Below are 13,435 nucleotides of genomic sequence, written 5' to 3'. Positions count from 1 at the left end.
TCCTCCCCCTCCCCCTCCCTCCTCCTCTTGCTGCCCCGCTCCTGGCCACCACACCTGAGCAGCTGTCCTCTGCCATGCCTCCCTGCCTTGGAGCAGCCAGCTGCAGACTCCAAGCAACGCCTCCTCCTTGAAGTTTCGAGTGCCAGTTATTTTGTCCTGGGCACAAGAACGTAAATGACAAGGGTGATGATCTTTAAGTGTGTAAAATGGGAATGATGACCACGGCTACTCTTAATGGATTTATTAGGTGATCATCTGAAGTTTAAATTAGATTTTTAAGAAAACACAGGGAACCGGGCCTATTCCCACTCATCAACAGCTTTTGAAAGAAGTTTTCAGCCCTATTCTAAAAGATTAGCTTTAAACAGCCCAGGATTTAGTCAAAGGTTCCCAAGACCAAACATGATTCTTTGAAAACGGGAGTAAGTGAACAGAGGGTGGAGGTCACACTCCCCTGTGGATGTCTGGGATGGAGCTCCAACCTCACGCTTCACGTGCAGCGCTCTGGCTGTGGCGCGGACCACAGGGTCGTGAGCGCTGTATTTGTCCCTCTCGCCTGCATGTAAGTCAGCTTTCTACACTATCACAAAGCACCAGGGACAAACTGATTTATAAAAAGAGAATAGTATTATTTAGGATTAGAAGCTCTAGTCCATGGTTGGGTAATCCATCAAAACCACCTCTCCTTTCCTGACAGAAAGCAGCAAGCCGTCTTCTGACAGAATCGAGGCCCCTTCTGGAAACACAGATGGGGAAAAGACTTCCTGCGCAGCTGTGCTAAGCACATAATTTACATACTGTGTGCAGTCCTGGATCACAGACACAGAAGGAGGTGTGTGAGGGCTTGAGGGCCTGCACTGGGACAACTGTACAAGAACCAAAAAGTAAAAGAGGGAACAGCCTGGAGTCCCACAATGCCCCTGGAGGGCTCCACCCCAGCACTCCTTGGCTTGCTCACCAAGCCCCGCCTCCTGCCACCTCCCCCCAGCACCACGCCAGGGGGAACACTGTCATCAATGTCCCAACTATAGCACCTCAGAAACTCCACTGCAAAGCATGTTGATTTGAAAAGAGAAGACCTACGGTTGTTTTTACAGCTCCTTTCTTTCTGCATATCTTCCCAGGGCATCAAAGGTCACCCCAGCTTTTACATGGAGGCGATCTGTGAACAGCTTTCTCTCGGATGTAAACGCGCAGACTCGCGCGTTGGGATGGTTGTCACTTAGCCTTCTGAAGCTTACTTGTGAGCCACTTGCTCACTTAGCAGATGTTCTCTGAGCACAGGGACCAGGACACGGGGATGAAACAGACAAAATCGCTGCCTTTGGGGGTGTGGTCAGAGCGGAGATGAAAGCTGACAACACAGTTCAGTGCCACCCCCGGGGTAACATCACAGCCACATGAAGGAAATTCCCAAAAGAGGAAATGAAAGGTGGAGAAAGGTGGCGGCAGAGGAAAGTGGCAAAAGAAGGTTTTGGGGCCAAGATTTTGTGCTGTACGGCTCCTGTTTCATACAGCAAGAGGCTGTATTAGCTCATCTCCAATTCAAAGAGCCCACGAGGAGTTCTATATGCTGAGCTCCTGGGCCAAATGTGACTTGTGGATGCCTCCTTAGACTCAGTTTCCCCCCAGGAGCCTTCTGAGCTGACTGTGCCAACCCTGGAGTCCTTCCTGTCTGTGAAGGAAACAGGAGCTGAATCAGCAAGTGCTCCCTTCGGCACCACCTACAACAAGGGCAGTTATGTGATCCAGGGACTTAGACAAGGTAGGAGAAGAGTTTTGCTTGAAGATTTGTAAACCAACTGTAGCATTAACAGGAAAATGCACAGGAGGAAAAGAACTAAAAATAAAAACTGCATTTGACCCAGCCTATACCTCTTCTGAGTTTCTTCCCAGAAGAGCTAAAAGTTCTCCTAACCAGTGATCCATGCATACCCATGGTTACAGCAGCACCACCTGCAGGAGCTCAGTCGTGGATGTGGCCTGCATGTCCATCAGCAGATGAGTAGGTGATGAACAGGGGTGCTTACACACCATAGAGTACTACTTGGCCATAAAGAAGCATCAGCCTGAGTCATCTGTAAGCAAAGGGCTGGCTCTTCAGACCATAATGTTCTATGAAATAAATCAGACGCAGAAGGTTAAATATCTTAGCGAGAAACCCAAGTATAAATAATTCAAAGAGCAAAGTAAAAGGGGGATGGCAGGAACCAGGAAGGCAGGTACATGTGGAGATGGGAGGGCCCAGGGGAAATGGAGGAGAGGGGGTGCAGGGAGAGGGGGAGGGGCGCGGGCGAGGGGGAGGAGAGGCCAGCCCGGAAGTGTGGCAGTGCTTCTGGAAGATGGGTGTAACACACTGCTGCCTAGACACAGACCAGTGACGCAGAGAAGGAAAAGAGCAACTCCGCAGATAGCTTCTCTGGGACAAGGACTGTGTCTTGTACAACACAGGGGAAAAACCATTGATCTGATTTCCCACTATTCTGTGGGTGGAGTGAGTTGGGAACAGAGCAGAAACAAGTTGTCACGTAGCAAAGCAAACTGCAGAGGTAACCTGGCACCAGCAGAGGGCCCTTCTCTTTACCCTTGAACTGACCCAGGCTAATAGCCGGAAGCGGAAATGGGGAAACTGAGAAGGCAGAGACCCTAGAGGTCGAAAGAAGCCAGCCCTGCCCTTCCTGTGCCTGGTACAGCAGTCAGGTTGCCAAGACCCACAGCCTTGGTCACAGTAATTCCACAGAGCACAAGACAGTGAGCTTGAAGGGTCCACTGCCTGGGCCCAGGCCACACTGTTCACAAGATTACTGTTCCACTGGGGGGAAGTGGGGAGGAGAGTCATCCATCAAAGCCATCTCTCCTCTCCTGACAGAAAAGAGCAAGCCATGTAGATGAGAAAGGGTCCCGAACATTCTTCTGACAGAGAAACATGGCCTTTTGTGGAAACACAGGATCAGGGAAGGATGTGCTTCACAGTTGTGGTAAACACAGGGAATGTAAGTAACTTTCTCAGTGTGGGATCCCTGAGCGAGCAGGAGGTGTGCATGAAATCAGATTTCATCACCAGACCTAGGATGAAGGCACCAGGCTTGGGCCAGCTCATCATGTTTCTCTTTAGGAAGCGTTTCTTTGAAGTCACACTATCCTGGGGAAAGCATTCTCCAGCATTCTTCCAGACTAGGACATTACATCTAAAACTCCTAGCACAGAAACCAACAGAAAGAAGTAACATGGACTGAATAATTAGACAGCTGCTTATATGATTTACCAGTACATAGTGAGACACAAAAACCACGTGTCCAGCAGGTTCATCATGGGAAGGAGGCTTTCTAGAGGAAGAAGAATTCCAGCTGGATCTTCAAGCACCAGTAGGATTTAGACAGTTAAGAGGAAGGAAAGGTCATTGATAAACAAACTAGGCTTACAGAATTACAGCAAACAGAGCTGTAGACTTGTCAACTTTGCTATAAAATGAAGCAAATGTGTTCACGGAATACAATGTTGAAGCTCTTTCTTGTTTTGGTCATAAGTTAAAAAAAAACATGTTCTTTGGGGGTTTAGTGCCATTAAGAAAAATAGCACCAAGTGCCGTTCTGGACCCTTTGTAGAGTGAACACGTGGGACCCCACCATGCCCTGCTGGGAGGCAGAGGCCCAGCTATTACGTAGCTTGTCCAAGGTCACAGTAGACGCTGGGCCTCGAATCACCATGTCCTGGGCCGGGGATGTTAGCCCAGGACTTCTGCTCCCACTGGGAAGTTTCTGGGTAGGAAATTTCTTTCAAGTCAGAAGAATCCTCAACAGGCTTCCCTTCTCAACGCCTCTGAATGATTATTTACAAGCCGACAAATCCCTTGTAAGCATGCTTTAATCCAAGTATTTGAACAGTGAAGCAAATGATAGGATTCTCTAAATCACATGACATGCAGTTTATTTGGCTTCTACTTCAGCAATTCTCAAACTTCCCCGAACATCTGCTCCACCTGTGCAGGCACGGAAATCTTGCCTATTCCCATGCCCCATCCAAAACAAAAATCTCAGAGACTAAGACTTCATATATTTTAGTATTGATTTTTTTTTTTTTAATTTTTCAGGTAATTCTGGTGAGCACCGTGCTTGGGGCCAGGACTTGGTGCGCTCTACTTTATCAGCACCTCCAAAGGTTTCTTTACCAAACCCTCCCACTTCAGGAGAAGCATAGCTAAGAAACTCAATAAATGCAACAAGTTCCTCTTTCAAGAGTTAGTGAAAAAGAAACTAAACTACATTCTAAAACTTGTCAGCGTAAACATCTTTTCTGTCCCCACAGCCTTTCTCTCAATCTGCCAAAGGGTCTGCTGCTGCTGTAGAAAGTGACACCAGGACAGGTGACCTAGCTAGCTGGCACCTGCCACACACTTGCACGAGAATGTGCCACAGGGGAGATATGGTGTCTTACTTGAATACACAGGTCCTGGGTGTAGACAGCTGGGGTGGGGGTGGCAGAAGAAGTCACAGAACCACAGCCTTTGTGCTGGTTCTGCCCTTGCACATTCTGGGTCGGTACCTCTCCCCTCTGAACTTCAGTTCCTTTCTCTGTTATTAATCCTGTCTGCCCCTCATGCCGCACCGGCCCTGCCAGCAGGACGCCCTGAGCCAGATGACAGTCAGGGCACGGTGGTGCATGCCTGTAATCCCAGCACTGGGGAGGGAGGCTGAAAACACAAGATCACTATGAGTGGTCTGAGTCCGAGCTGCATAGTGAGACCCCGTAACAAATAGATAAATTTAAAAAAAGAGGAAGAAATCCTGTCTGCCCAGTCTTTTCACAAGATTTGTAGACTCACAGGAAATGAGACCAGTGAATGCATTTTTAGGGCAAGGATGACTGTCGAAGTGTGCGACCTCGTCTACACATGAACCCAACAGTAAAGTCAAGTAAACATCTTAGTGCAGCAGACAGAGTTCAGGCCTAGTCGCAGTCTGCAGTGTGGCAAGTCTTGGTGACCCCTCCGGGGCTTAAAAAGGTCCTGGCTGCTTTACCTCATGTTTGTATGAGAGACTGGCTCAAGGGCAGCTGGGTGCTTCTGCAGCAGTACATGGGACTCTGCTTTTCAAGGCACTTCCAGTGCCGTGAACACCAGAAAGGCAATCTGCTGTTCTATCCATAGCATTTAAAAAATAAATGCTACAGCTACACAGTATAGTGATGAATAAAATGTTTCTGACATGGCCATGCTGTACTGCTTCTGAGCCACCGTACAGGATTATTCCTAAAAAGTACACAGTGGGACAAATTTTCGGTGTTTTAAAAAAAGTGTCTGCCTTATGTAGCTACTATCCTGCGGGCACTGGGTAAGCACAGCGCGCAAGGCAAGGGGTGTCTCCACGGGGGAGCACAAGGGACAGATTTCAGGCTCCCTTTGCCTACGGCTTCTACTTGGTGACGCTTAATCTAGGACAACAGATTTTCCAAGAGGGCTTCACAGAGCAGAGGTGGAGGGATCCCTTCAAGGCCAAAGCTGAGGTTACAGGAACAAGCCATAACATTCCCACCTGGAGTTCAAGCAGCCCAGAGCTGCTTCTTTTTTCTTTCAGGTACTGGCACTCCACATGAGATGTTGTTTGGGGGAGAACTACCCTGGAGTGCTTATATTTTTATACTTACAGTGCTAATTTAGGGATGAGTGCCCTGATCTGTCTTTCTGATTTCATCTCAAAGAGCCAAGAAAGGATGGCTCTGGCCCTGCACTGATGGCTTCTCCCTACTGCTCAGCCCAACAGGGGGACAGAGTTCGAGGAATGGGGTTATAGGTTTTTAGGACTGTGGGATCCATTACTACTTCCCATCCCTGTGGTCTGCTTCACATTTGTCTAGCTTGCTTCCTTTCACACAGAGAGTTTAAATATTTCTGCGTTGATGCTGCCGGATTGTGGGGCAGTGTTCCTGCCGTATTTACCAGCTACACAAACATTGATTCTTGTACCTGCATTTCAGCTAAATCATCTCCTGGCCTCAGGGTGAGGCGGAGGAGAATCACCAGCCGGGACTCTAGGAGCTGGGCTAGGGGCCCTGGACACCCCACCACTCACAGGGACCCGCAGTTATTGAAGACATCCGGGTTTTCTTTGTACTGTTGCTGTGTCGTCCCCCAAATCATGCCAATTCCCATTCTCCCTTATATTTCTCCAGTCGATTTTAAAAAAAAAACTTCATGACACTATTTTACACTGAAGGCAATGCAAGCAATCCAGCGTCGTCAGCCAACAGACATCTGGGAGGCCTGCTGAGTGCTTGCGGAGGACCAAGGACGCCAGCCCGGCCACGCCCTGCAAGCCACGCCCCCAAACCACGCCCCCGTTGCTAAGAGATAGTCCTTTGGAGCCCGCCAAGCACCTCCCTCCAGCGCCTTCACCGCAAACGTCCCGACCTTGAGATCTATGTCATGTAAAAGGAACTCATCTGTGTTTGAAAACACATTTAGGAAATAAGGGAATGTGTGAAACTAAGGGGAAACGTGTTTCGGGTTGGGCACAGTTTCAATTTGCAAAGGCAGAAGAAGGCAAGAGAAGATGCAATCGCTTTTGGAAGTGGCTTCCAAGCAAAACCCCAGGCAGCCCAACCTCGACTGAGCCCTCTCCCCCTCCTCTCTCTCACCTTTTTTTTTTTTTCTGCATAAAAGTTTCCCGTGCCTGATTGCTTTGGATGACATGAGTCCAACAGTAAGCGACTTCCTTTGATTATCAAGCTATTTTTCTCTGCTTCCCAGAAACTGACACAAACTTCAGATATAGTATATCTCAGTCTCGAAATACCAGAACTGGCATCTCCACTGGCATCCAAAAAAGCTGAAGACATTTAAAAGAAAACCCACCAGCAAATGTATCTAAATCAACTTTAACATTTCAGATGTTCCAAACATGATTTCATGAGGGAATCAAATTATGCATGAAAAATTTCAGAACTAGGGCTAACTGGATGACTTCTATAATGGCTATGGGTGGGGGATTAAGCCCATTTCCTTCAGTTCCTGCCTTCAAAACAAATAAATGTGTTTCTGTAAAGTTTCTCCATTGTGAGCATCATGAATTGGAATCGTATTTGGCAGAATTTACCAACGTGCCTCCCTTGCCACCAGCGTCCTCGGGGTGTCATTATGGGAACGCGCAAAAGCAATATACACATTTCGCCACCCAAGAATTTTAAGCCAGTTTGTAATTATTGGCTCCTGGTTCCATCGCTGTTTTCTTGACACTGGTTCCAGCAAGTGTCTTCCTCTAGTCCCAACCCTTAGGGTTTCCTTCCCCTTCAGCAAACGTTTTTTTCGTCTTTGTTTTACACTGGGGTGGCGGAGGCATGTGCTTAAAATCTTGCTCCACATTTGATCCCGTATTTCATTCTTAGGTCTTCTCAAATCATCAAAGTTAAAATTAGGCCAGAGATCAAAGGCATTCTTAGAGGTCCTTCTACTCAATTTATTTGGTGCTGTTGTATCTGAGAAAGTGCAATGAATCGCCTGTGGCAAATGAATAAAGTCAGGAGCTTTGTACTCCACTCTGGAGCTCAAACCCTTGAAAATAATGAATGTTAGAAGGGAGGCCGAGGTCTGCGTGCCTGGCAACCACCCTGCCTGGTCACTGCATCAAGAAGCTTCGAGGGCTAGGTGTGGATGCCGAGCTGTGCGTTTTCTTGTTTTAAAGTTCCACGCACAACCCCAGACGTCCGCTCTCCTGCCCACAGCACTCCACGAACTCCAAACCTGCACAAGGTGGCAAGAAACCCCGCACCCGCCGACCGCGCCGCGGAGCCTTCAACCCTGAAGCCCGCGAGGCAGGTGATCTTGTTCTCTAGGTGGCGCTGTAACTTCAATTTCTGATGAGTTGCCTGAAGTACCTGACAACTGTCTTCTTCCCATTTCAGGTACATGAATTTTAATTTCATACATTACAGGGTGTCTTCTCAGTTTCATTTTAATAAGCCAGTGTGAAATACTGAGACTTTTTTTATCATGCAATTTTACATTTCCTCACTAAACCATCTTCGAATTAAGAAACCCTCTTACCTTCCTGCTGCAACAGTAGTCAGGTCAGAAGGGCAGAAGGGCATCATAAAGTCGCAGCCAGACCAAAGCGACCAGGAGGAAAGCCCCCTTAAAAACTAATAGGCTCTCCACGCTTTCAAAATCAGGATATTACTTCCATGACAACCAATGAAAAGTTCTTTCAAGTGAAGTTTTGGCGAAACCATGGAACATCCACTGCTCCCTGGCTCTGAGGGAAAAAGTTTTGCTTTATGATGGCTGTCACTGGAGCTGGTAAATCTATGCTGTTTCCCCTCAATCATTCTGCCACCCTCTACCTGCAACCCATCCTTGGGGTTCAGGCGAGAACTCAGGGCAACGTTGCACTTGCTGCCAATCAGAACGTTCAACCAGTCTGGTCTTACTAAGCGCATAGTGTCCCACTGTCCACTCGTGCATCCGAGTGCTTCCACAGCACTGAAAGCTTCCACACATCCTGTCTGAGCAGACACTGCTGCCGCCTGTTATACCTCTTTGGCCCCTTCCTCCTCCTCCTCCTCCTCTTCCTCCTCCTCCTCCTCCTCCTCACCCACTTTCCAATGCCCATGTATCGGTAAACTTCAGTCTTTTGAAGTTGTCATTACTCAGGCCTCTATGTATTATTCAATAATTGGGTTCATGACTTTTCTAAGTCTTGAGTATAAGTATTGTGGCCATCAGGGGTTGCCCTTCTGGATAGCAGGGTTTAGGGTCCGTAATCCTAAGTAGTAGTTTCAAGGAGTCTTTGAGGACATATGGGCCTAAACTTAAAAAGACCGAATCCTTCTGAATGTTTCCTAGGGGTAAACCCCACATGCAGATGACATACAGAGCTCATTTGCCAACGCCAATGACTGCTGCTTCGCGTTGCTCCCCACTGTGCCCAGTACACGCAGGGGTGCTCCCTGGCTGTAGAAGCCCATCTGTGCAGTGCGTTCATCCGAATCCAAATAATTTATCACAATGTAAATTAGGCGAGTCTTCTTCAAATGATGTCTTCCTCCCCTGACTATCACCCAGCGTTTCAAACCTACACTTCTGCAGAATTCGCTCCCGGAGTCATCGTTAGCATGCAGCTCACCGCTGGCCTGCACAGAGCCCTCAGGAGCAGAATGGCTGCAGAGGAGGCTGAGAGTCCTTCAATTAGGCAGCAGTTTTGCAATCAGTGGAAACGGAGTGCTTCACAGTGATTGTTTGGAAACAAGTTGAGACAAGGGAACAATTACCTTATTAAAGAGACAGTCATTTGCACTGGGCAGGCAGGGCCCCTCACACAAACCAAAAACCTCCACAGCAGAGACAAGGGCAAAATGGGGCTTTGACCAGTAACATCAGAGCAGCACCGTGGGGCCCTCTGGCTGGGCGAGCTTCCTGAAAGCTCCTCACGGCAGAGTCTCCAGGCTTTCTGCTTTCATTCAGGAAGTCTGACATTGTTCTCTCTACTCTGGGTCTGACGTCCCAACTCTTAAAATGTGAATGAATTCCCTGTATATGAGTTTTCCCTTGTGCACATTTTCAATGCTCTGCATATTTAGCGGAAAATTAAGTCTGTGTTAAGTGCATGTACACACTCAGATCTGTGCTCCATTTTGCAAGTTCACTAACTAGATAAGATGGGGGGGAGACAGGTGGGGGAGGAGTACAGACGTGCTGGCTTCCAGAAGATTTTAAAAGATGAATGTAAAAAATGTAAACAAGCTCTCCACTATACTATCAGGTGGGCGTGCTCCTGCACTCCGTGCACTAAGCTCTGAGCCAGAGCTATTTACATTTGAAAGAAATGAGAATATCAATCATCCACATTTTGACTATTAAAAAGCTGGGACTCTTTAAAGATTCCAGGAAGAGGGGAAGAGCTGACATTCTAATGGTGCCCCCTTCTAAACAGGAAGCCAAGGACTTAGAGGGAAGATTTTAGAAATCGGTATTTACATTTTCATCCTTTCCCTCCGGGTGAGTCAGAATGAAACAGCAATATCCCGCCACCTTCCTGTCCCCTGGGTCCACTGTGAGGGTTTAGCAACTGAGCCAGCTTTCTGAGCTGATGACTGTTCTAGGCAAATAACCATCATCTCTCCATCTCCTTTCTTTGCAAGTAAAAGTTATAGAGGATTGACACCCTACAGCAGAATCCCCAAGAGCTTTATTTTGTAGACGTGCCAATGCTGATGTGCTGCCCTCTGAAGTGCCCTTAAATATCACCTTAAAACAAACAAGATTTCTAGTTACTCACTCTGCTCTGAACAGACTGTGAAACGCTCCAAAGGCATGTGAAAAATTAATTCTGTTGTTTTGCTTTCAAAAAATGTGATGTCGAAGTGTGTCTGCAATGTTCCAATGCTTCAAAACATGTACCCAAGCCTTGTTTATCCGGAATCCATTTCTTTCTGCTTATATCATTTATAAATAGAAAACATTCTGTAATAACTTAAAATAGTTCTATATACATAATGGTTTCCAAGTCCTAACACTTACTACTGGTCTATATTTACCAACTTTTTATCACGTTTTACAAAACAAAGAAGAAGAAAAAAGAAAAGGACTTCAAGGTCCTGGGTTTCCAGTAATGGTAACCAATGCGTTTCAAATTCCAGTACAGACTATGGTCACATTTCATCAAGTATCTTCTTCCTTGTTCTTGCCTCTGGGGCTAAGTTCAAGGTAAACCCAAAAAGGAAAAAACAAACTCTAAGCAAAGAGCATCTGCAAAATCAGGGAGCAGGAGTTGGCTGGGATTACAGGGTTGTTGGCTCCCCCAGACCAGAATTAGAAGCAATTTCGGCATGCAGGGGGTCCACTGTTGGTGGCAGGGCCAAGTACTCCTGCCATGCTCTCAGCCTCTGCTGCCCAAGCACATCAGCGCTGCACGAGCTGAATACTGGAGGCTTCCCTGCTCACCTGAATTAAGCCTGTCATTAGATCGCGATAAAATAAAATGTTAAAAATCCTGCGTACCAAGTTGTGAGCCCAAATGGATTTGATCATATTAAAACTAGCAAATAAAAATTGATTTTGCATAAAAATAAAGGAAAGTAGCAAAAGAAAGGGAGGCAGGATCTTTTCCAGGAAATTGAGCCAGGTTTTTTCTTTCATCATCATCATCATCATCATCATTATTATTATTATTATTATTATTATTATTTTTTTTTTTTTTGCGGAGGGGAGTCTCATTTAATGGCATAGGACTTTTAATATGTAGTTGAACAAACAACATTCCCAATTATGTAGGCTTTGCTTGAACAGATAACTGTACTAGGAAGATTAATAAACACTCAGAAATATGCTTTTCTGTGCTTCTGGCCAAGAACATTCCTGCATTCTTGTCAGAATATGTTCACTGCCTGCAGTCGACCTTGAGGCATAGGTTTTGCAAGATAACCAGGGGACTCTAAAATAGGCTCAGGGAACTCTAGTCATCATCTAAGCAAAGCTTCCCAAGCTCGAGCAAAACTTTCCGCATCGGGGCCCGAGAAGCGCAGCCAGCCCTATTCCACCGCGCGGCGCCGCACGCGCACCCGGCCGACCAGCAGCACGCAGCACGCAGCACGCAACAAGTCCCTCCTTCGCCGGGACCCGCAGCCCCGCCCGCCCCGCCCCCAGCTCCCGGGCGGCTGCTCAAGCCGGCAGGGCCAGCAGAGGGCACCCTGACCCTTCCTAGCTCGCCGCGTCCCCGCGCTCCTCCGCGCCGCCGGTTGCAGGTCGCCCAACCAGCTGCACCCCACAGCGAGCCTCCAGGTCGCCCCTAGCCTATGCCCCCGGTGTCCCCAGGTCTGCAGTTCCCGCTTTCCCTGCTTCCTGAGCACAAACCCCCGACCCCTGGCCTGGTCCTTCCGGGCGCAGTTCCAGGACCCACCGTTCTTCCCACCTCTGCACCCCAAGAACCCAACCCCACTCCAGGCACCCCACCCACTCCCCAAAACTTTTTCTCCCCGGTGGGAGACACTAGGAGCTAGGAGGGGGTGACACCTGTCCCGGGGTTCGCAGAGTCTGTCGGGTCCGGGTACCAGGATTGCACCCCAAGTTCTCCAGGCTGGCTCTGATCTGAGTCTGCTTTGGTTCCACTGCAGGGGGCACAGGTGAGAGAAGGGCCAGCGGAGGAGGCAGGCAGAGGCTCGAACCTCACTCCCAGCCCACGCCGCACCCCTTCAATCGGGCACACAGTTGGGGGTTCCCTGGTCACCCCAGCAACTGGAGCCTCGAGTCTCCCTCAGACTCCTCCCCGGGCGACGCGGGAGCGTTTCGGGATCCCCGGAGTGACTCGGGGTCTCCCTTCTCGCTCTGGTGATCTGGGGTCCCCCTTCTGGGCGGGGCGCGCTGAAAAAGCAGGAGTGACTCGAGACCCCTTGCGCCCATGCTAGGAGGGAGGCAGAATTCTGTACCCTGTAACTCTGCGCTCCCCAAGTTGGCTTTCCCTTACCTCGGGGTCCACGTCGCGCTCTCGGGTCCCCGGCCGCAGGGTCACATCGCCGTCCCGTTCCCGGCCCCGCAGCGCGCTACCTCCCAGCCGGCCCCGCAGCACGGGTGGCCGCCGGGGCGCGAGGATCTCATCCGCGGGTCCCCTGGAGCAGGCGGTGGCGGCTCGGCTCCTCCGTGCCGCGCGCGAGTCTGAGGCGCCCCTGGGTGCGCGGGACGGCCGAGGCGGGAGGGTGCGCCCCGGCGCGGCAGCAGCAGCAGCGGCGGCAGGGGCGACGGCAGGGACCGGGAGCTCCAGCTCGCGCGCGGCGCCCGGCGCGGACATCCTTTAGCTCTTCGCGTGCGCCCCCATTGGTCCGTGGCGCCACCCCCCGCCGCCCTCCGCCCCCCCGCCCGCCCGCGCCCCCGAGACCCGTGCGGGGCGCCGCTTAAAGTGAACGCCGCGCTTTTCCTAGCTGGGGCTCAGCCGGGGGTCCCCGGGGAGCTTTTGCGCGCGAGTGCGCGCGCGCCGACGCTTCCTTCCCCACTCTTGCCGCGGGAACTCACCCGCGACCCTGGGGCAGGCCGTGCCCGGGGCTTGGAGAGGCGGTCGTGCGTCGACTCCGGGGACCCTGCGTCCCCCCGCAACGCGCAGGAAAAGAGTGCGAATCCGCCGCGCCCCGCCTCGCTCCCCTCGCGCGGCGCACCTCTCCGCGTCCCCACCCAGCGCCTAAGCTCAGGGAGGGCTCGATTCCCGGGCGGACACACCTTCCCGCGTCTCCCGCCGCACCCGCCTGAGCCCCGCGGGTGACTACGGAGCCCCGGCCCAGTGACCCCGCGTTCTCCCCGCGGAAGCCGGAGCTCTGAGCACGCAGAGGAGCCGGGAACCCACCTTTTAGCCTCGATTCGTCAAAGTAAACATCAAGGCAACGGCGCCGGGGAGACTTCGGCCCCAAACTCCCAGACCGAGGATCTTTCACCTTCCTTTTAGTTTTTTTTTTTTTTTTT

General features: G+C 50.2%; 1 protein-coding gene across 6 annotated transcripts in view; it reads right to left on the bottom strand.

Moving 5' to 3' along the window:
* Bdnf (brain derived neurotrophic factor) overlaps window positions 1-13,435 on the bottom strand; it is a 51,551-nt gene that overhangs the window by 18,681 nt on the left and 19,435 nt on the right. Inside the window, exon 1 of one of the 6 annotated variants that reach the window (XM_004644116.3) lies at window positions 13,320-13,397. The exons of 3 other annotated variants lie outside the window; for them this stretch is intronic. The gene's annotated coding sequence lies outside the window, so the exon portion shown is untranslated. Of the gene's footprint in view, window positions 1-12,452; window positions 12,739-12,994; window positions 13,074-13,319; window positions 13,398-13,435 lie in introns of those variants that run through there. 2 more of the 6 variants (XM_023704229.1, XM_023704228.1) reach the window with 2 other exon arrangements.

This window comes from Octodon degus, unplaced genomic scaffold, assembly GCF_000260255.1.
Source record: "Octodon degus isolate 3935 unplaced genomic scaffold, OctDeg1.0 scaffold00193, whole genome shotgun sequence".
In the NCBI taxonomy this organism is placed as follows: Eukaryota; Metazoa; Chordata; class Mammalia; order Rodentia; family Octodontidae; genus Octodon; species Octodon degus.
The sequence above is the reverse complement of the archived record's forward strand: the minus strand, read 5'-3'. Positions and strand labels throughout refer to the sequence as shown.